The sequence below is a fragment of the Rhipicephalus sanguineus genome, chromosome 5 (assembly GCF_013339695.2).
Source record: "Rhipicephalus sanguineus isolate Rsan-2018 chromosome 5, BIME_Rsan_1.4, whole genome shotgun sequence".
In the NCBI taxonomy this organism is placed as follows: Eukaryota; Metazoa; Arthropoda; class Arachnida; order Ixodida; family Ixodidae; genus Rhipicephalus; species Rhipicephalus sanguineus.
In genome coordinates, this window is record NC_051180.1 from 205,352,372 (window position 1) to 205,365,924 (window position 13,553).

At 47.3% G+C, this 13,553-nt stretch overlaps 1 protein-coding gene across 1 annotated transcript in view; it reads left to right on the forward strand.

Moving 5' to 3' along the window:
• Window positions 1-13,553, forward strand: part of LOC119394579 (collagen alpha-1(II) chain) — a gene marked incomplete in the record, with an annotated part of 1,710,759 nt that overhangs the window by 1,248,785 nt on the left and 448,421 nt on the right.

The following is a 13,553-nucleotide window of genomic DNA, read 5'->3' on the forward strand; positions in this document are numbered from 1 at the left end:
TGGATCTAGTTGGTACATATTCTTGAGACAAAAATAGCAGCGCGAACGCACAAGAAGCCCCACAAAGAAAAACCACAACACACACAAGCGCTGACTGCTTCGTTCCTTGTAATGTAAATGAAGGAATAATGAATCCTAGGCAGAATGAGCCATGCGCGGCTAGCTTTAGCAGCTTACCACATTATGAAAAGAGACGAACTTTGTATCAGCGATACATCTTCATCCCTGCATTCATCTGAATACAAATTCTCGTATCTAATACACCGATTTCATCACTCTTTCAGTTTTCTTTAGAACTACTGGTGTGTGCGAATGTGCAGTAAAGCTGCCTTGGGCAATGACATTCGAAGGAATGAAACAGTTGATAGTCAGCGCATGTCTTTGTCGTGTCTTTCCATTGTGGGGCGCCTTGTGTGCCCGCGCTACTACTTTTACGTCTGTTCCCGTACTAGGCGTTACACAGTAAACCACTTTACACATTTAAGGGGGTTTTGCCGTGTCTATAACTAACACCCTTACACCCTAGGAAAAGGGTGTTTTCACGTATCAAAACACCCATACCATAGGGCGTTGCCACTGGCCTAATACCCTTATCATGGGGTGTTTCCAATGACCTAAACACCCTTATTACTGAAAAATTTCAAAAATAAAATCTACCAGCCAGGGGACATGCAATTACAGATGACATCAGCATATCAGGTGCACGCACGTGCCAAACAGCGCGCACAACAGAGCGTATTGTAATATACCACATGGATGGAGCGCTCGTGCTACGCAGCCTTACACTGACCATCCGGCATATATAGCCACAGTATCTTAAGCCGCCGTTCAGTGCCGGTGGAGATATTCCTGTTCCGTATAAATGAACATTAAACATTAAGAGAATAGGCGTAGATTGATGGTACGCTTGTAGATAGCCCTAAAAGAGACATGTCTTCTAATCTAAACTCGCCTAAGATCCCACGACAGTTTAATCAGCGAGTCCCAGTTATCATATGGCAGGCTGTGGTATGGGTCATGGGTGTTTCGATAACCCATAACACCCTTAACTCCTAAAGGGTGTTTAGTTAGAGCATTACCCCTTAAAGGCTATATTGGGGAAGGAAAACACCCACACCCTAATTTTTGCAAATTTTAGTTAGGCAAAAGGGTGTTTTGCTTGCTTGAAACCCCCTTAAGGGTGCAAAGTGGTTTACAGTGTACACCTCCAAACACCGTCAAAATGACGCTTTGTGAAAAGCACCGAGAATGATAACGTCCATCACATACCTGAACATTTTCAAGCGTCGTTTCATGCTCGAATGTTCACATTCCCACATACATTACACTGACGAAAACGCACAGTTTGTGAATTTCAGAATAAATTGTTATCGTGCGAATACAGCGAAGGAATTGCCGAAGTTAGTGGCACAGCATTTGATTATGGCACTTCACAGCTTTGATGAGCTGAAATCTTACGGGCTTCAGTCGACCTCCCCATCGCCGAGAGACAGAACAAGATAGAGTCTGAAATAGATGTGAGCACAAAAAGAGGGGACACAAGAAGACGACCCAAATATATTCCAGACTATGCATGAACCCCCCAGCAAAGCATTTTATTAAATATGGAGTAATGTCTTCGCAAGTCTAATACACTCCAGCCAATGGGTATAACATTTCGCAGGGAGCTCTTGAATCAATCCGATAGGGCAAGTACTAGACCTGTGCGCCGCCGCAAATTGTTCTTGTCGCGCCGTCGCCGAAGTCTCAATAGTGATCACGCCACCGCGGCGCAAGATTTGCGGCGCGCCGCCGTTTGTCTTTTCCTTTAATGCCAAAGGCAAATCTGGACCTAAATTACATCAATTCACCGGGGGAGCTCATCTCGATGTGTCCATGCAATGAACTGCCCATTTCAGCCGCCGCTGATTGCCAGGAGCTCGGCGTTCTCTGTTTCTGGTTCTTCTTCTGCAAGTCAATTATACGTCACAAGGCTTTCACAACTCTCCTCACAAACTAGAGGGACGGAATGCGCTTCAACGCAACGAGCGCAGCCTCCAGAGGTCCGCTTTTGGGCGCACATCTCGGATGTCGTGCATGAACTCTGACAACTCTGATAGCGTTAGCCTCGAATTAGGTTTAATGTGGCCGTCCGTGTAACGCACCTGTGAAGGTCGGTACGCAATTCCTGCATCGTTCGCAAACATCTGAGACACATTTAGATGCAAGATCAGACGGGTCGAGTTTCTGTTGTGATCTGTTGTTGTACATTTCGTGCAATTTCAACTTACGCTGGAAATGTGTTGGCGGCTTCGGGGGGTCGACGTGGGGACGGGCGCGATGACGTCACGCTGGATAGTATATTCTTGGAATCTTGGACCTTGTACGCTGTACACTGATAAATAAAATAGATAAGTGATATATATATATATATATATATATATATATATATATATATAAAGGAAAGAAGTGTTAATTTCAAGGGCTCGTTTTCTTTGTTATACACAATATTAATGAGCACTAACAGTCAATAATGCCAAGGAAAGAATAGGGGATGTTTTTACTAGTAAATGTATGGTAAATGTGAAGAAAGAAAAGTGGACGAAAAGATGGCTTGCCGCGGGCAGGGACCGAACCTGCGACCTTCGAATAACGCGTCCGATGCTCTACCAACTGAGCTACCGCGGCGGCTATCCCCCCGTCCACTTTATAGGGTATATATGTACATTTAAACGTGGGAGCGTCAGTCAGCGCCGCCAGTAGCCATGACGGCGAGTGTGGAACACCCTTTTTTTTGCCTGTTGGCTTCACGTAGCACGTGAACTTATTACGAGCTGGCAGCTGACCAATAATCCCTCGCATATATATATACATATATATATATATATATATATATATATATATATATATATATATATATATATATATATATATATATACACATATATATATATTTCGTATATATATTTAGACGAAACGTTAGTAAAATATACAGTGCCAAACCAACGAAAGTCGTAGTTTCTTTCTTCATTCCTTATTCTATCGGGGTCCGCGTGATTCTTTTCCCACTACTATATATATATATATATATATATATATATATATATATATATTATAATCTTTACAGGTGGTCCCACATAACTTGATCCAAGACTGAAAATGAAAGGCACTTCAGAGGAAAATTGGACCAAACGTATACTACTGACCCTAGCATATAGATACTCAGGCTATTTTTTATTTTGCACTAATCTAATTAGTTATTATTTTTAATTAATTAACTTTTTAATTATTGGCTGAAAACCCAAAATATGGACACTGAGCTGTAAAGCACTTTTAGAAACCACGGACTGAATTGTTTCCTGTACGATACGTCTCACGGTGTTATTTTTTCCGCATTGTAAAGAAAGCCCGCGAAATTTGAAAAGAGGCCACGTGACGGACCGCGAGCGCACTGCTATAGTGCTGCTGTCAAGCGTGCAACCGGTGAACGAGGTCGCCTGCGGCTGCCACGGGGAAGCGACAGGGTGCTTTGAAAGTGGCCGATGTTTGGGCGTCCGTCTTTCGTTGAATGACGGTGCAAATGCACGCTGTTAGCCGAGCGCTGCCGTGGTGATAAAGCAGTCACGACTGTGAGGAAAAAAACAGCAGTTTGATTCTGATTCAGCAGATCGGGCGAAACGCGACAGAACGATGAAAGGCCTCGACGGCTGCTGCAATTTCGCAGTTCGAACAAAAAAGAGACCCCACAAAGCGTCTGCGTCGTGCGAACCATTCCTAACGAGTTGTCTTTGTTCAGGTGCTCCTCAGACACCCGTAGCCCTTCGTGTTCTGGACAGCAACGTTACATTGTTTTAATCTGTGTAAGCAGCTGACATGCCGTACTCGAATGAGCAACGAACGGATATGGTTCTGGCCCTAGGTGCATCACGCGGACGCAGAAGGCAGGCAGTTGAGCTGTTTCAACGCTGGCATCCAGGTACGCGGCCAAGCTCAATGACCATTGTGCGTACATATGAAACGCTGAAAGAGAATGGGACATTTACCACGAAACGGCACAGATCTTCAGTTTCGGGCGATGAAGTGGAGAGGAATATCCTGTCCAAGTTTTCTGCAGAAGTGTCCGTAGTGCGGGTGCTGAAGCTGGTGTCTCGAAATCTTCGGTGTGGAGCATACTAAACAAGAGACAACTTCATCCCTACCACGCGCAGCTGCACCAAGCATTGGAGTCTTGCGATTTCCAGGATCACACAGACTTTGTAAACTGGATCCTAATTAAGACAGCAGAAGACCCAGGCTTCGTTAACAAGGTACTTTGGACCAACGAAGCTAACTTCTCGCGCAATGCTCAAGTGAACATCCACAACGCTTGCTATTGGAGTGACAAGAACCCTCACTGGGTTTGGCAGACGCGTCACCAATATCAGTGGTCTTTCAATGTGTGGTGTGGCATTTATGGTGGTATTATAATCGGACCTATCTTCTTCGACTGCACACTTACAGACAAACGATATGTCAACGATATCTTCGATGGACCACTTCAAAATTTTCTGTGCGAAGTTCCACTGACTAGGCTTAAAGATATCTGGTTTCAGCATGTTGGAGCTCCTGCGCACAGAAGCAGGAAAACGTGCTGGATGAAGCGTGCTGGATGAATGCTGGGTGAAGTTTTCCCGCAGCAGTGAATAGGGCAGCACGGTCCCATTGCTTGGCCAGCAAGGTCTCCAGATTTAAACCCCCTTGATTTTTTTCTTTGGGGGTACGCCAAGAGTCAGGTGTACCAGGCACCCCGCACAACATCAGGTAATCTAAAAGAAAAAAAATAAGACAAGTTTGCAACTACATTCTCGAAACCATGGTCAAGAACGTCACGGAAAATCTGATAAAGAGATGCCAAAGTTGTATTGCAGCAGATGGCGACCTCTCTGAACATGTTTTGTAATCGCGGCTTAACTTTACGAGCACCGATCAATGAAAAAAAAAAAAGTCTCCTCATGCCGTTCGCCTGCCCACCGCCACCCGTGACTAGCTTCACGTCGTCGCCTCCTTTTACGCATTTCAAGTTCAAAAGCGACAATAAAGCTATTCTCTTCTTTTATTTATCCGTTTTGGACGCTTATCTCGGCAGCGCTCGGCCAGCAGCGTGCATTTGCACCGTCATTCAACGAAAGACGGACGCCCAAACATCGGCCACTTTCAAAGCGCCCTGTCGCTGCCCCGTGGCAGCCGCAGACGACCTCGTTCACCGGTTGCACGCTTGAGAGCAGCACTATAGACGTGCGCCTGTGGTCCGTCACGTGGCCTCTTTTCAAATTTCGCGGGCTTTCTTTACAACGCGGAAAAAATAACACCGTGAGACGTATCGTACAGGAAACAATTCAGTGCGTGGTTTCTAAAAGTGCTCTACAGCTCAGTGTCCATATTTTGGGTTTTCAGCCAATAATGAAAAAGTTAAATAATTAAAAATAAATTAACTAAATAGTTTAGTGGAAAATAAAAAATTGCCAGAGTATCTATAGGCTAGGGCGAGTAGTATACGTTTGGTTCAGTTTGCCTCTTAACTGCCCTTCATTTTCATATATTATATATATATATATATATATATATATATATATATATATATATATGTATATATATATATATATATATATATATATATATATATATATATATATATATATAGATCTGCGTTAGTACACCTTTTCCCATTCATTTTTAGTCGAGTAAATGGATAAATTTACTCGAGTTAAAAGAGAGTGAACAGTTATCTCTCACATAGACCACCCCGCGCGCCGGATTGGTAGGTATCGCCTATTCCCTGGGAATGCCCAGACAGGTAACTCTACCTTCTTTTCCGCCGCTGCACGATTTTTCAGTTGTTAGCGACGTTCGTGGTCTTCACTACTCTCGTGGGTCCGTGTTTGCACGTCCTTTCTCTTGGAAGGGCCCCATAACATCCTCTAAAAATACAAAAAAACGAGTGCCTTATTCTCTATTGGCGTTTCTCGCCTTTTTGGCGCACTTCGTGACGCCAGAACGGTGATTCACGTGACGTAATTAGTCTACATACTCTCGATTTTCATATACGAGAAATATGAGTTGTGAATTGTCTGCCTCTGCAAGAAGCGTAGTGAAGGCGAGAACGAAATCACTCCCTTATCATTGAACTCGGAGTGGTTGAGGGGCCCGTTAAGAATTTAAAAGGCGCCAGATTATTTTATTCTTCCAAGGGACGAACTCTTTACAGCGGAGACGATGCTGCTCTCCAGAATCAAGGCGAGCCCGCTTCCACGGTGTCTGCACATTTTGTGTTGCGATAGCAATAGGGATATTCAAAATATACAGCGCCATCTGTGGACAATCCCGTAAGCTCGATCCGCCATGTTTTGTTAGGCGCGAAAACGAACCAGTCTAATATCGCAGCCTTTTAGATGCGAGTTGCTGATTATTTATGTTCGTTCTGCGATGATTCCCAACGCTTCGCGCGCTGTTCAGACAACGAGGGAGCCCTGAGAATGCCGGGAACAAGGTAGCACCTATTTTAATCGAATTTATCGGTTACATCAACGGAGAAAAACAATATACCGACGCGGACTAGTTTCGTCAAGAAGATCGGCACTCTGATTAGGTTCGGAAATGACCGGCGCGCGCAATAGCGCTCTTCAACCGCAGTTCTTATTTCTCCGTGCAATTCGGTTGCTCGCCTGCAACACAAGCTAGACTTACATAACAATATATTACAATATATGCATTTTAAAACAGACGGCCTACGACGCACACGCGCGAGAGAGCATGAATGATCAACAGTAGCTTGTTAGTGTTGCAGATCGACGAAAGCAAGGATTTATGTATATAAACTTGCGTTAGCAGTGCCACAGACGCTGCTGCGCGCGTCCGCGGTAAATCTGTGCCGCCACTCGAGACCCGATCACGCAGATCCACACAGCCATCACTTTGCAAGCTTCGCAGTGCAGTGTGCGCCGAAGTACATAGGCCGCACGCTGACTGTGCCCTTCGCTTTACACCACCTTATGCCTCCTCTTTTAACGCGATAGCGCTAGAGAGCTCGTTTTGCAGGAATTCCGCCGTCGGCGTAGTTTGTGAGCGAAATATCGTCCGTGACCGAAAAATTAAGATGCAAATAAAGTAAACAATAAAATCTTGGTGCCATTGAGAACCCGGGCCGTTTGCGTGGCAAGAAGGTGTCCTACCACAAAGCCACGCTGTTACTTCCAACTGCTTCGAAAAAAAACACTGCATAAATGCCATGTAGTGGAAGGAGTCTCCGTAGCGCATTTTGTTCGGCAGGTGTTACGACGAAAATCAGCCCATTCAGATATTTGTAGGCGCATTGGCAAGGCCATCAAACTACGTTTTTTGCGCGACGCCATGCTTCGAAAGAAGCCGGGACAGTGTACCCATCGCCGCTAAAAACACACACAAACTTGCAAACAGCTCCAAAGATGGACAACTATGTCCATCTAGCGGGAAACATATCAAGCAAACAGCAAACGTTAGATAATGTGCAGCCATCTGTGAGGCATTCTGAGCAACCTGTCTCGACTCTAGCACAGGGAAGTGCTTTAGATCGAAAACCTGTACCATTACTATAGATCCATCGTGGCACATACTCGTTTACCACGGGCCGTGGTGTACGGGTATGTGCCACAGGTGATTGAAAGTTTATATCTACCAAAGAGCGGCGACAACACACATTGTTAAAAACAGACACCTGCAGCGTTCACCCGAGGAATGCAACGAATGAAAATCAGGATCTCAGCAGGAATCGAACCCAATCATTCTGCGTGGCAGTCAGGTATTCTAACACAGAGCCACGCCAAGTCTGGAAACTGGTTTTGAAAAACAGCCTACGCAGGCGTAATATCGGTGCAACGTCAATTGTGGTCGTGGTGCTGGTTATGTAATTTTACAAGAAAGCAACAAGCTCTACATATATGCTCCTACGATGCAGGCGTCACGTGAGGTTAACGGCTGTGGTTACAGTGTTGGCACCGCTTTTATAGCAGTCTAATAAACAATAAATTTGTATTCCTATGATGCGAGCTATATTCAAGTGTCGCTCGACCCCGGATGAATACGCTAACGAAAATTACGTACGATATTCACATCATCGCACCATAAAGCAGACTTCGTTTCGATAATACTGACGTAAATGCTCTAACGTGAGTGCTGACGTTACGTCAGGCCATAAGTTACCCTTTAGACGCCAGTGTTTTCGACCTGCCTGGTAAGCCCACGATGCGCACACAAACAATTACTACACTTACTGAAACACGTCGATCCACCTCGTAACGCTTCTTGCAAAGAAAAAAAATCACAGCATATCCACGGAGTGAATGATGATGAGTGGGCGAAGCTGCGGAGGTTCATCGGTAAACCGTGAATCTTCCGTGAATTCTGCCCAGTACATCATCACCGACGTGAGATCGGGCGCGTTTATACTAAAGGTTCGATGAGTTATGACGACTTGCAGCTCACTTTAATTTTACATGTACGCTGTGAATTTTCATTGTTTAGAAAACCATTGCTTTAGAAAACACCTTGCGTCTTTCGTTAAGCAGCTGGCGTCTTTTTCGTTTTGCTTTAGAAACATCTGGCGTTCCTTCGTTTTGTTTTTACAAAACATCTGGCGTCTTTCGTTGGTTTATTTCATCAATCAACGGCGTTTTGAACAAAATTTTTATTGTTTAATCACGCACAGGAGAAATCTCACCAGGCACTACCTTGGAGGTAAACAATGGCTGCTAATGGGAATGAGAGACAGAAGTCGGCTTTTAGCTAACACTTACACTTCTACAGAGACAGAAGAATTCGGCTTTTAGTTAACGCGCACGCTGCGAATTTTTTATTGTTCAACAACGCACAGGAGAAATCTCCCACCGGCACCACCTTGGAGGTCAAAGGGTAAGACTTGTTACTCACTACTACGAGCACGACGAGGGACGAACGGGTGCCGCCTTAAGGAGCTTCGCCCCTAAAAAAATCAAAGCATATCCACGTGGTGAATGATGATGAATGGGGCGAAGCGAACTTGCGCTGCAGCACGGCGATGGCATTGGCGCGAGCGTGGTCCTTCTTGATGGAAGATATTGTGACTAGATTGTTTTAGAACCGCAATCTGTCGCACACACCGCAACTATGGCCGAAACTGTTGTCAAGAAAGTCCCGCTGGAAGCGCGCGTCGGCGCCTTCGGGCAGAGCCCGCCTGATGCGTTTTCCAGCCACTTTACTTGCTCGCACAGCATCGGGCTCTCCCTGCCGTTACACGCGCTTTCTCGCCGCTTCACGGTCCTTCACGTTTTGAACATCCAATTCTCGCCGCAGCCGTGCAGCTTGTCGAGCAGCTTCGGCCTCGTGAGCTCGAACGGCGGGGTCTTCTCGCTGCAGCCGTGCAGCTTGTCAGCAGCTTCGGCCTCGCGGGCTCGAACGGCGGGGTCTTCTCGCCGCAGCCGTGCAGCTTGTCGAGCAGCTTCAGCTTCACGGGCTCTAACGGCGGAATCTGCTTCGCGGCGTCGACGTGCAGCTTCGGCCTCGCGGGCTCTCACCTCAGGACTCCGTCTGCGAGCGCGCGCTGCCGCCGCATTCCGTGCCCTCCGTTCCGCAGCCTTGTCTTCCATCTGGCGACTCCGAGCTAAAGAGAAAGCGTGCCACGAGGGAGCCTCATGGCGCGTTACTTCTGAAATGTTGTCTTCGGGTGTCGTTGAAAACATGAGACGTAGTAAAGAAGAAAGAACGCCACACAGGCGAACACGCACGAGAGTGTCACTCGTCAACGTCGTCTTCTTCTTCTACTGCATACCAGAACGCGCGCAGTAAAGAAGAAAGAATGCCACACCGGCGAACACGCACGAGAGTCTCACTCGTCAACGTCGTCTTCTTCTTCTACTGCATACCAGAACGCGCGCTTCTCACGAACTAGAGGTGGCTACTACAAACAAACAAACCTACAAACGGAGGATGGACAGACCCACGGCATAAGGAGCTAGGCTTCAGATCCTCGCTATCTACTCAGGATGCTATGAAGCAGATTAAACATGACATTCTGGACGGGTACTCTAGAGATACCAAAGCCATCCTCGGACTAGACATGGAGAAAGCATTCGACAACATCAGGCACAAATATATCCTTCAAACGATAGAGGAAATTGGACTTGGATCGAAAATGTATAATTACATAAAATCTTTCTTAGGAGCCCGTACAGCGAGGTTAAGGGTAGGAGACACCAACTCAGATGTGGTTCAACTCGGTGATCGTGGAACCCCTCAAGGCTCGGTGATCTCACCCGTCCTCTTCAACCTGTGCATGATCGGCCTGTCCAGGAAACTGAGCAATATCAGCAACATTCACCACACCATCTATGCTGATGACCTTACTATATGGTGTACTGGCGGTAGTGAAGGACAGGTACAGGATGCACTTACAGAAGCGGTGCAGACAGTGGAGGAATACTTGAGGCCCACTGGTCTCAGGTGCTCCCCACACAAATCGGAGTTGTTACTTTATAGAAAAGAGAAAGGGGGGAGACCTAAGGGCTGGAAGCCACTATCCGAAAGTGACATACATATACTGACCGAAAACGAGGTTAATATACCCAGAGTCGACACGATGAGGGTACTCGGCTTTTTTATAGATGCCAATGGCAGGAATCACACGGCACTCAAGAAAATTATCTTCAAGACAGAGAACGCATACCGGATGATCAGACGACTTGCAAGGAGACAAAAAGGCATGAAAGAGGACAATCTTATCAGGTTGATCCACTCTTTCGTGTTATGTCATATTTAATATGCGGCTTCCATGTATAACTGGACACAGACCCAATTAAAGAAGCTAGACGCAGCGATCAAGAAAGTCATCAAGAGTGCACTGGGTCTCCCACTTCGCACCAGCACTCAACAATTGCTCAAGTTAGGGGTACACAACACGACTAGAGAAATTGCGGAGGCTCAAGAAAGGTCCCAAATAGCAAGACTCTCTACAACTTGCACGGGGAGATCGATCCTCAATAGAATCATGATCAACCCTGTCATCGGCCACGAGACATACACTAAGGTACCACAGGACTTTGCTGAGAGCATCATCGTAGCCCCGTTGCCAAGAAATATGCACACCACCTTCAACGTCGCCAGACGGGTAGCCCGGGCTAAGGTTTTATTGCAGAAGTTGGATAAAGGAGGCAGGGGGGCTTGCTTTGTCGACTCAGCCACATATAAAGACCGAACTAAGTTCGCCGCGGTAGTAGTAGACCACCAGGGCAGGTGTACCGACTGCGCCACGGTTTACACTTCCAAACCGGAAATCGCTGAACAGGTTGCCATCGCGTTGGCCCTGACGGATGATCGATACACCGAGATATACAGTGATTCAAAACCAGCCATCAGAGCCTTCAGCAGGGGCAAGATCGCACCACAAGCAGTTCGAATTATTAATAGTAAACAGATCATTGATACACATTACATATATTGGTTCCCAGCGCACCTTGGATCACTCGATGACATTCCCATGAATCCAAATGAATCGGCCAACAGCGTTGCCCGCGAACTTACGGACCGGGCCGCTTTTACATATGGCTTTGATTCTGCTGGATTCGAAAATCAACAACGGGATACGCCCACGACATATAATGAAATTACTAAACATTACTATTTGGGGAGGAGAGAGTTTCCACCCCCTCACAGTAGACTAAGCAGAGCACAAGCGGTCACACTTAGACAATTACAGACACAGTCTTATTACTCACCAGCACAGGCAAAAGCATGGTACGATATGAAAGATATGGATGCTGTTTGCAAGGCATGCAAGAAAGAAGTATGCACACTTGAGCATATGCTCTGGGAGTGTGGGTCGCTTGGCCCTGGCATTTCCCGGGAACGGTTTACAGGGATGATAAAGTCTCACGACCATATTCCCCAAGTCCTGGCTGTCCAGTACGCCCATGACAGGGCTGGGAGGCTTGACCTCCCAGTCCCGACGTGGGATTAGCCAGGCAGGTGGCAACACCCTGTGCAGGACGTATAAATAAAGTTATTTCCATCCATCCATCCACCCCTTAGGGTGTTGCCATTCTTTGAAGGGGCTGATGCCGCCACGACGCCATTTTTTGCCCCGCGTCTCGTGCCTCTCAGCGCAGCTGCCGTAGAGGGGTGAGACGCCGGTAAGAAGGTAGGTAGGTAAACAACTTTATTGATTCGTGAAAGAATCATGTGAGGGGGGGGGCGGAAGCGGAAGCAGGACGACGATGAGCCCTCGGGCCGCTCTAGGTGGCCGGACACTTCTGTGCTTCGGCGACCCCTCTGGCCCAGCCCACTGTCCGGAGCTGTAACTCCGGTTGTGAGCTGCGCAGAGCAGCCTCCCATCGCTCCTGGTGTTCTGACCCTTGCCACGGGGGCTTGGGTTTGTTTGGGCAATTCACAAAGACGTGATTGAAGTCGGCTCTGGTGCTCGGACACAAGTTGCAATGAGGAGAAGTTTCGCCATGCGTAATAAGGGAGAGAAGGAAAGGAGTCGTGACTGTGGCCGTTTGAAGTCTGCGCCACAAAGCCGTGGGCTAAAATATGGCAGTCGCGCCGCAGTAGACGCCGCAGATGTCCTCACCCTGGACAAAACGCGCAACAAAACGCGCATCAAGGCACCCTAATGCAGCATAGAACTACTGGAGTAAGACTTGTTGCTCGGCGAGTGGGCTGAAATCTATGGGGTACATTTCAGCGCAAACTGTGAAAGAAAGCACGGGAAAAGAGTAGAGGAAGGCATAAAGGTCGAGCGCTAAGGTTTAGCGCTCGACCTTTCTACGGTTTAGCGCTCGGCCTTTCTGCTTTCCTCTACTCTTTTCCCGTGCTTTCTTTCACAGTTTGCGCTAAAATGTACCCCACAGATAGAACTACACACTGACTTCTTCGCATGAAACCGATTCCCCCGAGGTGTGGGATCTGCCGATTTGTTTTGTACCTGCAGCTTTCTTTTTAGATGCGAAGCATCTCTTGCTCAGGGGTATGTCCCGCGGCATGGTAGTCCGCTCTCACACTACGCATGCGCAACTCTCCTCCTTCCCTCTCTCCAACAGCTGCGGGTTACTCTCTCCACTTCTCTACCAGCACCTGCTTGTGCTTCTCCTGCGTTCTCTCTTCTGCTGTGGCGGCGCATGCTCTACTCTCTTCCTGTAGTCTCCTCTCCTTCAAGTGGTAGAGCGCTGCGCGCGTTCAGTCCAGCGCTTGCTTCGGTTGACTCCTCTGAAATGCGGGCTCGACAAGGCCGAAAATCTCTCCTACGCTGCCTCCCTCTCGCGCGCCTGTCGACCGCGTTCCCCGAACACACGACGCGCGTAGTGGTCCTCTTAGCGTTCCATGACGCAAGGTCGGTAGCATGCCCAACAAACGCCAACGGAACGCGACCGTGCAAGTGCTCCGGCTTCGCATCGCCTCATGGTCCCATTTAGCGGGAGATGGTGTAATGTTTTTGCATGGCCAATCGCATGCACATCTTATTGAGTGTTTCCAATACTGCCTTGGATTCTGCGTGGCAGATCCACTGCGTCGTTTGTTTTTCTTTTTTACTT